This window comes from Carlito syrichta, unplaced genomic scaffold, assembly GCF_000164805.1.
Source record: "Carlito syrichta isolate Samal-C Ts95f unplaced genomic scaffold, Tarsius_syrichta-2.0.1 Scaffold307934, whole genome shotgun sequence".
In the NCBI taxonomy this organism is placed as follows: domain Eukaryota; kingdom Metazoa; phylum Chordata; class Mammalia; order Primates; family Tarsiidae; genus Carlito; species Carlito syrichta.
In genome coordinates, this window is record NW_007252030.1 from 679765 (window position 1) to 692639 (window position 12875).

At 43.6% G+C, this 12875-nt stretch overlaps 1 protein-coding gene across 1 annotated transcript in view; it reads right to left on the reverse strand.

Annotated features, from left to right (window-relative positions):
- The window catches only part of MFSD14A (major facilitator superfamily domain containing 14A), a 28736-nt gene extending 21234 nt beyond the window's left edge, over nucleotides 1–7502 (reverse strand). Inside the window, exon 1 of the mRNA XM_008064713.2 lies at nucleotides 7413–7502. The gene's annotated coding sequence lies outside the window, so the exon portion shown is untranslated. The remainder of the gene's footprint in view (nucleotides 1–7412) is intronic.
- Nucleotides 7503–12875: the final 5373 nt, after the last annotated feature.

Genomic DNA, 12875 nt, shown 5'->3' on the forward strand with positions numbered 1-12875 from the left:
TTTTGATTTATTGTAGAGATGAGATCTCGTCAAGTTGCCCAGGTGGGTCTCGAACCCGCAGGCTCAGGCAATCCACTCACCTCAGCCTCCCAAAGCACTGTAATTACAGGCTGAGCCACCAAGCCCGGCTTGAGCCATGTCTCTTAAGGCACCATTTATAATCAGTTTCAAAACATGTAAGACAGAAATGAAATGTTTAAAGATTAGCAGACTTTTAGAAATAAAGCAAACTGCCACTACTTGGTGCCTTCTTTGAATCTGAAACTCCCCTCAACACACCCTGACACTGAAGCTGGCAGGAGGAGAACAGGAGTTCAAAATGGAGACGGACAACAAAGGCAGCAACAAAAAACATGTTCTAAGGCAAAAAGTCTCAAAATGAGCAAAGTTTTGTAAAAAAGCGCATATTGAATATTCTTAATTAGTGGGCTATACTAAAATATGCAGCAGAATCACTTGTAAAAGTACAAATGCCAGCTGGGCTCGGTGGCTCAACCTGTCATTCCAGCACTTTGAGAGGCTGAGGTGAATGGACTGTGTGAGCCAGCAGGTTGGGGACCCGCCTGGGCAACGTGGTGAGACCTTGTCTCTACAATAAATAAAAAATTAGCCAGGGCGAGTAGCACACGCCTGTAGTTCCGGCTACTTGGAAGGCTGAGGGGGAAGGATTGCTGGAGCCCAGCAGGTCGAGGCTGCGGTGGCCAGGAGTGTGCCACTGCACTCCAGCCTGGGCGACAGAGTGAGACTCCAACTCAAAAAAAAAGTACAAATGCCGAGCCCTCATCCAGTGATTCCGATTTCAGCAAGACGTGCTAAAGCCCAGGAATTCTGAAAATCTCGGCAGGCATCGCTGATGTTGACCTTTGGTTAGAAATCACTGAATTAATAGATAACACGTACTTTCTTTTTTTTTTTAATCAATATTTTTTATTATGGTTTTGTGGGGTACAGTTAAGGGTTAGGTGTACAATTATGTTTTATTCAGGCACCCTGTTGATAAGAGGTGTTTCCCCATCCCCAGACAGATGTTTGCTACTGTTAATCCCATCCCCCTCCCCCGCCCATAGTTTCCCAGTACCGTCATTTTCTTATAGTATTACATTGGATGTTTAAGGTCCATTTTATGAGTGAGAACATGTGATACTCGGATCTTTGTTTCTGTGAGAGGTCACTCAGTATTATAGACTCTAGTTCCATCCAGGTTGCTGCGAAATTCATGATTTTGTTCTTTTTTATGGCTGTGTAGTATTCCATCGTGTACATGTTGGTACCACATTTTTTTTAATTCAGTCCTCTTTTGATGGGCAGCATGGTTGTTTCCAGGTTTTTGCTATTGTGAACAACGCTGCGATAAACATACGCGTGCAGGTATCTTTTTTATAGAGTGATTTGAGTTCTTCAGGGTATATTCCCAGTAGGGAGATTGCGGGGTCATATGGAAGGTCGATTTTTAGAGCTTTTAGGAATCGCCACACTGCTTTCCACAGAGGTTGCACTAGTTTACACTCCCACCAACAGTGTAGAAGTGTTCCCTTTTCACCACACCCTCTCCAGTAGCTGTTATTTTTTGAGTTGTTGATAACTGCCATTCTGACTGGAGTTAGGTGGTATCTCAGTGTGGTTTTGATTTGCATCTCCCTGATGATTAGTGAGGTTGAGCATTTCTTCATGTGTTTGTTGGCTGCTCGGATGTCTTCTTTTGTGAAGTGTCTGTTCATATCTTTTGCCCATTTTATAATGGGGTGGTTTCTTTTTTTCTTTTCAGCACGTTTGAGTTCTTTGTGGATCCAGGATGTTAAGCCTTTGTCAGACCTGGTGGTGGCAAATACTTTTTCCCAGTCTGTGGGCTGTCTCCCCGCTCTCTTGATGGTTTCTTTGGCTTTGCAGAAGCTTGTCAGTTTAATAAGGTCCCACTTGTCTATCTTCTCTCTTATGACCTGTGGGTTTCGGGTTTTGTTCAGGAATTGGATGCCAGTTCCGATTTCCATGAGGGTATTTCCTTCATTTTCTAAGGTTCTTATGGTTTGAGGTTTTACATTTAGGTCTCTGATCCATTTGGAGTTAGCCTTTGTGCATGGGGATAGATAGGGGTCCTGTTTCAATCTTCTGCATGTGGTCAGCCAGTTTTCCCAGCACCATTTACTGAATAGGTTCTTCTCTCCCCAGTGGTAGGTGGTGGAGGCCTTGTCGAAGATGAGTTGGTTGAGAAATTGAGGTTTTGCTTCTGGAATCTCAATTCTATTCCTTTGATCTATATGCCTGTTCCTATACCAATACCAAGCTGTTTTGATGATTGTAGCTTTATAGTAAAGCTTGAAGTCTGGTAATGTGATACCACCTGCTTTGTTTTTTTTTGCTGAGGATTGTTCTGGCTATTCTTGGATGTTTGTGTTTCCATATGAATTCCTGTGTTGTCTTTTCTAGGTCTGAGAAGGATGTTGCTGGTAATTTGATGGGTATTGCATTGAATTTGTAGATTGCCTTAGGTAAGATGGACATCTTCACAATGTTGATTCTTCCAATCCATGAGCATGGGATATTTTTCCACTTGTTTGTGTCATCTTTGATTTCTTTGAGCTGAGTTTTGTAGTTTTCATTGTAAAGGTCTTTCACATCTCTGGTTAGGAAGATGCCAAGGTATTTCGTTTTTTGGGGGGCTATTGTGAATGGAATTGTGTTTTTTATTTGGGTTTCTGTTGATAACACATACTTTCTACTGTGAATGTTCATCTCCTGTTGGCTAAGATGTCTTAATGGCAGAGGTAAAGAAAGGCTACCCTGAAGGCAGAAACTCATCTTGCGGAGAGATGGGTGGGTAGAATTGTGGGAGAACTTAAGTATTCTATACTGCTTAATATTCTACAACAGGAATACACTGTATCTCTAATTATAAAAAAGCAACATATATAGCATGTAGGGTGTGGCACATGCCTGTGATCTCAGCTACTCAGGAAGCTGAGCCAGAAGGAGCACTTGAACCCAGGAGTTCAAGACCAGCCTGGGCAACACAGTGAGATCCTGTCTCTTAACAATAACAACAAAAGGCCGACCAGGCTTAGTAGCTCAGCCTGCAATGTCGGCACTATGGGAGGCTGAGGTGAGTGGATTGCCTGAGCCGGCGGGTTCAAGACAAGCCCGGGCAACTTGGCAAGACCTCGTCTCTACAACATATAAAAAATTAGCCAGGCGTGGTAGTGCATGCCTATAGTTTCGGCTACTTGGAAGGCTGAGGCGGAAGGATCACCAGAGTCCAACACGCTGGGATGACCATGAGTGTGCCACTGCACTCCAGCCTGGGCGACACAGTGAGACTCTAACTAAAAAAAAAACCAAAAAACAAAAAAAAAGGCAATATATATTAGGTTGAGAGAGGGGCATGCATATGGGGCGTGCCCATATGTGCAATTTTCCTTAATGATACCAGAAAGATTCCTGCTGCTCCAATGCCGAAATTGCCTAGAAGTCTCTATAGCACCACAAGTATCAACAATTAGACGCCATCTCATCTCTGCATGCAAATCCTTGTTTTCCTAGGTTCTTCCCCCATCATTCAAATGAAGAAAAAGCTGCACAACAACTGCGTTTAAAAATATGTATATAGCAGAAAATAAAGCTCTGAGTTTAAAATTCATTAATATTCAAATATTTTCCTGAGAAGATGCTAAACTTAAAAAATATAATCAGCAAATAATTATGAATGCGGTAATATTACAGACAACTCTCTCTAGTAACACCAACTCATCATTTTGCCATTTCAAAATTCAAGTATAAAGGTCAAACATGGGAATTAAGAGTGACTGTTATAACAATCATGGAAAAACAATCTTGCTGTAAATCAAATAAGTGCCAAAAACATCATAGCTATTCCAAGAAATGCAGTTATATTTGCCAAAAATAAAAATTTCATTAAGTCCCCACAAATTAGCATATTTCTAACCAGAATTTATTACAATCCCCGACTTACATTTTCCATCTTTGTGATGTTGTAAAAGCTAGTCAGTAGAAGTCATACTTCAAATTTGAACTCGGACCTTCTCCTAGACTAGCGACATACAGTAGGACATGGTGATCCCGGGTGCCATGACCAGGGGCAAACCACCAACATGTAATATGCAAGGGCAGTATGTGTCAGGACTCTGCCCAGCATAGGCTCAGATGAGTGTCCTGAGTGAGTGTGAGGTAGGACAGATTGGCTATGCAGTCTTGCATGCATTTTTTACTTAATGACTTTTTTTTTTTTTTGAGTTGGAGTCTCACTCTGTCACCCAGACTGGAGTGCAGTGGCCGCTCCCGGCCACCGCAGCCTCGACCTGCTGGGCTCTGGTGATCCTTCCGCCTCAGCCTTCCAAGGAGCTGGAATTACAGGCATGCACTACCACGCCCGGCTGATTTTTTAATTTATTGTAGAGATGAGGTCTTGCTGCCCAGGCGGGTCTCGAACCCGCGGGCTCAGGCAATCCACTCACCTCAGCCTCCCAAAGGCACGCGGGATTACAGGCTGAGCCACCGAGCCCGGCCTTAATGACATTTTCAACATTAGATTGGCTTATCAAGACACAACCCCATCGTAAAGTGAAGAAGAATCTATATTTTTAAAAGTGAAAGAAAAAAAGAAAATTAAAGATACATCCATTTAAAAAAAATTTTTATTATTATTATTTTTTTAGTTGGAGTCTCACTGTCACCCAGGCTGGAGTGCAGTCGCATGCTCATGGCCACCACAGCCTCGACCTGCTGGGCTCAGGAGATCCTTCCGCCTTAGCCGTCCAAGTAGCTGGAACAACAGGTGTGTACCACCACACCTAGCTAATTCTTTAATTTATTGTAGAGACAAGGTCTCGCCAAGTTGCCCAGGCTGGTCTCGAACCCGTGGGATCAGGCAACCCTCTTGCCTCCATCTCCCAAAGTTCTGGGATTACAGGCTTGACTCACCGTGCCTGGCCTGACACGATCCATCTTTATATAAAAATAATTAAGAATATACTAAACACAATGTTAGTTTTGTCATGTCTATGAAAAATGACCTGGTTGGGCGCAGTGGCTCAGCCTGTAATCCCAGCAGGTTGAGGCTGCAGTGGCTGTGAGCATGCCACTGCAGTCCAGCCTGGGTGACAGAGTGAGACTCCAACTAACAAGCAAGGTTTTCTGCCTAAATAAGGGGATTGTATCCTTCTTTTTTTTTTTCTGAGTTGGAGTCTCATTCTGTCACCCAGGCTGGAGGGCAGTGGCACACCTCTTGGCCACCGCAGTCTCAAACTGCTGGGCTCTGGTTATCCTCCCATCTCAGCTTTCCAAGTAGCTGGAATTACAGGCGAGCGCTACCACACCCGGCTAATTTTTTTTAAATTTATTGTAGAGACGAGGTCTGGCCAATTTGCCTGGGCTGGTCTTGAACCCATGGGCTCAGGCAAATCCACTCGCCTCGGCCTCCCAAAGTGCTGGGATTACAGGCTGAGCCATGAAGCCTGGCCTCTATCCTTCTTATTAAAGACAGTCTCTTTGTCTATTAGGAAAAAACAAACAAACAAAACTATACATAAGAATGACATACCTAAAAAACGTAAACCAGAAGCAAAATGTCTAGACAGCTATACACAGTTCAAATCCTGACGACAAATCACAGAAACACCATGGAAAGCTTTGACAGCTTGCCGACAGCTTACCCACATTTTATTCACCCCCCCAAGTAGTGGCTGGGTGGCCTGATAAATGCCACAACCCAAGATGTGGGTGTAAACCACACATGCCAACTCTCCCCAAGGACTGAGTGCCATTGTCATGCAAGCCCAGGTTTGAATGCAAACGCTGCAGCTTACTATCACAGTGGCAATCAAGCTTAACTTTCCAAGCCTCAGTTTCTGTATCTGTACTACAAGGCTACTATCTCACTCATAAGGTGGTTGTGAGAATTAAAAATGATAATATATTTAAAGTGCTTGGGACTGTGCCTGGGCCCATCATAACAAAAATATATATGGACTGTTTACCATTACATTACAAAGCTCAAGGACTTTACATTACAGGCATGAAGATTCGCCAGCACTCTTATACGTTACGTGGTAGCAGATTATCAACAAGCACATATTGACATTAGGAAAATGAATACAAAGTTGTGAGACCACACAGTTACTCAGCACCTCAGAAGCCTTTGACAACAGGCTATTACAATATCATGAAGTTGCAAATGGCATGGTGGACTTGCATCATCTGAGGAAGTTCCAAATCACTGTACTTGGATTATGAAGGCAGAAAATGTGTAATTAATTGCTGAAAGATTTTCATCTGAAATTAGTAAACTTAAAAAAAAAAATCTAATATTTTAAAAGTCCATATTTCAATTAGTTTGAAAATCCATTCATGTAAAACTGATGATCCGCTAAAGGTAAATGAGTTATACTTCTTCAAAAGGAAAGAATTTCAGTCAAAACATACTCAAATTGGCATGCTTAGAATCATACGTCAGTTATTCAGGGAACTCACTGGCAATGCATGGTTTACTACCACAAGAACTGCACTTGAAGATTTCCTTTTCTTCTGAATCTTGTTGTAGAAGTATTCATAAATATATCCTATGTATTAACTATTAAACATCAACATTTTATGTATATACAGTAATTATTATACAGCTGTAAATAAATATACCAAGGAATAGACTGCAAATGTTCTTAATTAGACTAGTTCAATTTACTTACACAATCATCCAGTTTTCTAAAAATAACCTTTTTGTAAAAACCTTTTTTATATAACAACAATCTCAGGAAAATAACAGACAGTATGTCACTTTACAATTCTATTCTTCTAGGACTTGGTAAGCTTATACTTATTCTAATTACTCCTTTCAAGATATTCTAGATGTCTGCATAGAGACTCCTTCCCTCATTCCATTCTCCCGATCCACACCAGTATGAGAAAACTAGCTATTTCACCTGAGTTGTTTGGTTGGTCTTTTCTAAGTTGCCAAATCTGGGAAGATGTGGGTAAAATCAGCCTAGGTATATGAAAGAATAACCCTTCTAGATGGTTACCTTCAGATCCTTAGCCCAAATGAAAAACACAACCGCATAAATCATTCCCCAAATAATTACACCAAGTTATGCAGGTCATAGACATCACTGTTCCTATACCTGTCAGTATAAGAATCTCTTCCATTCCATCCAAACAGAGCAGTAACTGAGCCTCTGCTGGAGCACGTCCAGTGATATGTCTAAATTCACACACCTTCTCCCACCCCGCCAAATAAGAGAGAGATAAAGGTAGGAAAAGACAACTCAAGCAGTCAAATACACCAGAGCATCACACAGCTGCTAACACTGGTGGGAAATTAACCATGCAAAGGAACAAAGGCCATCTCTTCCTCCAAAACTGGAGAAAAAGCTTACAGTCAGTGATAAATAAGTTAAAAGACTACTTACCACCAAAGTGGGTGCTGTCAATAATCCCCAAGCAAAAAACTCCAAAAAGATGACGATGACCGCATGATAAACACTGGGAGAACCTATTCCTTGAGGCTACAAAGAGAGATTTTTTTAAAGGTTAACAAAAGTTAACAGTGCTTTCCACACTTACCAACAGTGATAGCAGCAGTCAATAAACATTTATTATGAACAAATACGTATTGGACGCTAAGTCAGACATCTGCACTCACTGTTGCTGTCCTCAAAGTGACAGGGACAGATGAGGACCACAAAATTCATTACCACCAGCACAGTATGCAGTAGGAGCACACAGAGTACGAGGGGTGGACTCAGGCTTCTGGAAGAAGGTCGGGAGGATACCACGGAGGTAGGCAAGCAGAGGACAGGACGGTGAAGACTGCTCAGTCCCCAGCTCTGCGGCTGGCGGTGCATGGGCCTCACGCAGTCCAGGACAGCCCAAGCATAGACTGTGCAGGGGACAGGGAGGGACAAACTGGGGCTTCACACCAGCTCGCCTCGAGGATGGAAGACGTCCTCAGGCCCAACAACACACAGAGGGTTAAGGCTTCATAGCCTACTTTGTGGCATCTAACCACTGTTTTCTCATCTGACAGAACATTAATATCTAGAATACACAGGAACTGAAACATCTCAGTAGAAAATAAATCCAACTTAAAAATGGGGCTGGCCAGGCTCAGTGGCTTAGCCTGTAATCCTGCGCCTTTGGGAGGCTGAGGTGAGTGGATTGCCTGAGCCCGCGGGTTTGAGACCCGCCTGGGGCAGCGAGACCTCATCTGTACAATAAATCAAAAAATCAGCCGGGCGTGGTAGCACATGCCTGTAATTCCGGTTACTCGGAAGGCTGAGGAGGAAGGATCGCCAGAGCCCAGCAGGTCGAGGCTACGGTGGCCGGAAGCGGCCACTGCACTCCAGTTTGGGGGACAGAGTGAGACTTCAATTCAAAAAAAAAAAAAAAAAAAAAAAAAAGGGGGGGGCTGGGCATGGTGACTCATGCCTGTCATCCTCATACTTTGGGAGGCCAAGGTGGGAAGATGACTTGAGCCAGGAGTTCGAGACCAGCCTGGGCAACACATCAAGACCTTATCTCTACAAAAAAATTTAAGAAAAACTAGGAGGGCATGGTGGTGTGCACCTGTAGTCCCAGCTACTCAGGAGACTGAGGCAGAAAGATCACCTGAGCCCAGGATGTAGAGGCTGTGGTGAGCCGTGATCATGCCACTGCCCTCCAGCCTGGGTGACAGAGTGAGACTCAACTCAGAGGGAAAAAAAAGCTAACAAATATATGAAAAAATGTTCCACAACAGTAATAATCAGGGAAATGGCAATCAAAGCCACAAGGAGGTTATGGATGGCTCTGTGACAGCCTATGAGGATGGCGATGACCAAAAAGACAGAAAAGGACAAACGCTGGTGAGGATGCAGAGAGTGTAAGCTAGCACAGTCACTCTGGAGAATAACATGGAGGCCGTTCAAAAAACAACAGAGAACCCCAGGTTACCCAGTAATCCCTCCAAGGGAATTGAATCACCGTAGTAGAGACTGCTGCATGTTTCCTGCAGCACCAGTCACAACAGCTAAGGGAGACACAGAATGACCCAGGGGTCCCACAACAGACAAATGGATCAAGAAAATGTAGTATACACAACACACACAGACACACACACTCCCCCATGGAATAACAATCAGCCACAAAAAAGAATGAATCCTGTCATTTGCAGTAACATGAATGGAACTGGAGGACATTATGTCAAGTGAAATAAGCCGGACATAGCTCACGTCTGTCATCCTAGCACCCTGGGACATGGAGGCGAGAGGACTACCTGAGTCCAGGGGTTTGAGACCAGCCTGGGCAACCTGGCAAGATCTTGTCTCTTCAGTAAATCAAAAAATTAGCTGGGCTGTAGTTCCAGCTACTTGGAAGGCTGAGGCAAATGAAGAATCACCTGAGCCCAGCGGTCAAAGGTGTGGTGGCCGTGGGCATGCCACTGCATTCCAGCCTGGGCGACAGAGGGAGTCTCGGATTCAAAAAAAGAAATAAGCTAGACACAGAAAGACAAATATTGCATGATTTTACTCATATGTAGGAGCTAAAAATGTAGAAGTAGATCAGAGCACACAAGGGCAGGGAAGAGCAGGGGGGATGGGAGGTTGGAGAGAGATTTGTGAAAGGACACAGAATTAGGGAGCCAGGAGGAGGATGTTCTTGTGATCCAGACTGCTGAGGATGACTACAGTCCACAACAATGTATTACACAGTTTCAGACAGCTAGGAGAACACTGAATGTCATCAACACAAGGAAATAGCACATGTTTGAGATGACAGATGACTATGTGCCCCATGAATATGTACAATTATTTGTCAATTAAAAAATAAAATCATGGCTGGGTGCAGTGGCTCAGCCTGTAAGTCCAGCACTTTGGGAGGACAAGGCGAGAGGATTGCCTGAGCCCAGGGGCTCCAGACCAGCCTGGGCAACTTGGTGAGACCTCACCTCTACATTAAATCACAAAAACTAGCCAGGCGTGGTAGCATGCCTATAGTTCCAGCTACTTGGAAGGCTGAGGCAGAAAGATCGCCTAAGCCCAGCAGGTCAAAGCTGTGGTGGCTGTTGAGTGTGCCACTGTACTCAGCCTGGGCAAGAGTGAGACTCCAACTCAAAAATATAAAAAATTAAATTAAATTAAAAAGTTAAAACTTAAGGTAAGAATTACTTCTGCTATCGAATTTCATATTTAAAGGGCAACAGAAAATTGATAGAAAAACAAGTACCTACAATAGTCTCTACTAACAAGTTTGTACACTAAGAGAAAGACAAATTTCTAGATAAAAGTCTAAACCTACTGCTATTTGGCCTGGATTTGCATGAGACAATCATACACTGCAGTGTCATACCTAAGCTTTAAAGTCTATTCAACAGCTTTTTGTAGAAATATTAGATGTTTGGATTTTTCTACATGCTGAGAATGACCCTCCGTCATTCATGTCATGATGTATCATCAGCATTTAAAATAGTCTCTTCCAACCTACAGAATTCAGGTACCTGAAAACTCCCTTTTAGAACTTGCCACTGAGGAGTGTGAGACAAGGGAAAAGGAACAGAAGGACCATGCTGGGAATGAGTTTGCACACAAGTTCATTCATTCAACAGCTATTTACAGTGCACCCACTGTGTGCTTGAGGTCCCAGAGTTCCAAAAACAATAAAGACACACTCCCTGACCTCAAGTTCAGTCTGGAAAGGAAGAAACAAGACAATCACCTGCTTATGTGTAGATGCCATAAGAGTGGTGCACAGGTTAGGAAATAAGGAAAGAGAAATGCAAGAACAAGCAGTAGTATGGACAGTCACGTTGGAGAAGACAGGAGGAGGCAGACAGGGCATGACAGTCCATATACAGGAGGCCAAGGAGTCAGAGGGAGGTAGAAGAGGTAGCCTCGAAACTGTGCTAAGGAATTTCTCATCTTTGGGGACAAAGGAAACCACTGAAGGGTTTCAAGCAAAAGAATGGTCTAATCAGGTAGCATTGCTCAATACATCACCGGTGATTTCCTAAGAAGGAAACTTAGTGTACGTACAAGAAAGCTACTTGAATCAGCCCCAACAAGGGATGAGGGCATGAAACGGCAGAGCAGCATGGGCTCTGGAGGGGAGGAGAGTGTACATGAATTCAGGATCCGGATCTAGAGGAAGTGGAACCTGATCAATGGTGGCAGAATCCCAAGCGTTCAGCTGGCTGCTTCTTGGTGACAGTGGGTGACTCCCAACACCTCTTCCCCAAGACTCAGATTCATCTCAGGTCCCATATAGAGACCCTTCTTGACTTGAAGCATTTCTACTGCCTCTGAGCCCAGATTAGAATAATCAGCCAGCAGCAAATGCAGTATCTGAAGCACCAGAATGAATGAGATCATCAGGAGAGTGAAGAGAACAGTGGGCTAAGACAGAACCTAGAAGGGCCACCACTCTAAGTAGCAGGCAGAGGAAGATGAAGGTGTTCTTTGATAAATAAAAGAGAAGATAAGAAAGAATAATGAAGGCCCGGTGCAGTGGCTCATGCCCATAATCCCAGCACTTTGGGAGGCCAAGGTAAGAGGATCGTCTGAGCCCATGAGTTCGAAACCAGCCCGGGCATCTTAGCAAGACATCATCTCTACAACAAAACCAAAAAAGTAGTCAGGCATGGTGGTGTGTGCCTGTAGTTCCAGCTATTTGGAAGGCTGAGGTGGAAGGATCACCTGAGCTCAGCAGGTCGAAGCTGTGGTGGCCATGAGTGTGCCACTCCACTCCAGTCTAGGCGACAGAGACTCCAATTCAAAAAAAAAAGAAAAGAGAGAGAACAATGAGAAAAATCAGGGGAATAGAGAATAGTGTCACAGATGACAAAGGAGCAGTTTTAGGAAGAAAGGGGTGATGACCAATGCCAAATGGAGCACAGGTAGTCAGATACAGTCAAAACGTGGCTATGGTTTTGCGCCCCACCACACATACCTGGCACCTACTAGAAGGCTTAGAAGAGCTTGGTGGAAAAACAAGTAACCTACAATAAAGGGCCTTTAGCATACAAATTTCATGTTAAGAATCTCCAAGAAGACACAGTGTACATTGTTTTCCAAACTCAACCATGGACTCCTTCTTTCACATAACAGATAGTATCACATGGACACTTGAGTTTCTTGGAAAAGAGTTTGGCATATGCGGATAAAAAGTTGGTAATTATATAAAAATGTCTATCAATATACACACAGAGAAAAAAGGATAATAGGAAATAATGTGCTAAAAGTGGTTCTCTATTTAAGTGAAGCAATGCTTAGTCAAGGGAAGACTTCCTAAGAGGCAGGCGGTACAGCTAAGCTGAGACTTCGGAGTCGAGTGGGAAAGATGTCAAGATTGTCAGGTGAGTATGGGGGGGTGGGCAATGACCAAGAAATCTGAGGAAGAGGATATGCAAATGCCAGAAGACATAAGACATTATGGCTTATTTTACTATCTGATATCTAAGAAGGAAAGCAGTAACCGCTTAGTTGAGAAGTGAGCAGTGATGAAGTTGGAGAGATGACTTGAAAAGGGCCTTTTACCTACAGGTAGCAAAAAAACACTAAAATGCTTTAAGCCAGCATGACATCATATCACAAGACTGCCATTCTAGAACAACAAACTTTACTGCCCTATGGCAGATGGACTGAAAGAGGGTCAGGAAGACAAAAAAGCAAGCTGTTGCAGAAACCCAGGTGAAAGGTGACTAAGGGGAATAGCACAGTGGCAGCAGGGATGTAGCAAAGCGAATGGATACAGAAGTCATCTAGATAATGGAGTCAACAGGACCCCGCAGCTAATGAGATGTCACAGGAGGGGAAGGAAAGAGGAACCATGAAGAATTAAGACTGCAGCTTCTGGCATGGCTGGCTGCACAGTGAGGAAAGGGAAAGCCTGAGAAGTTA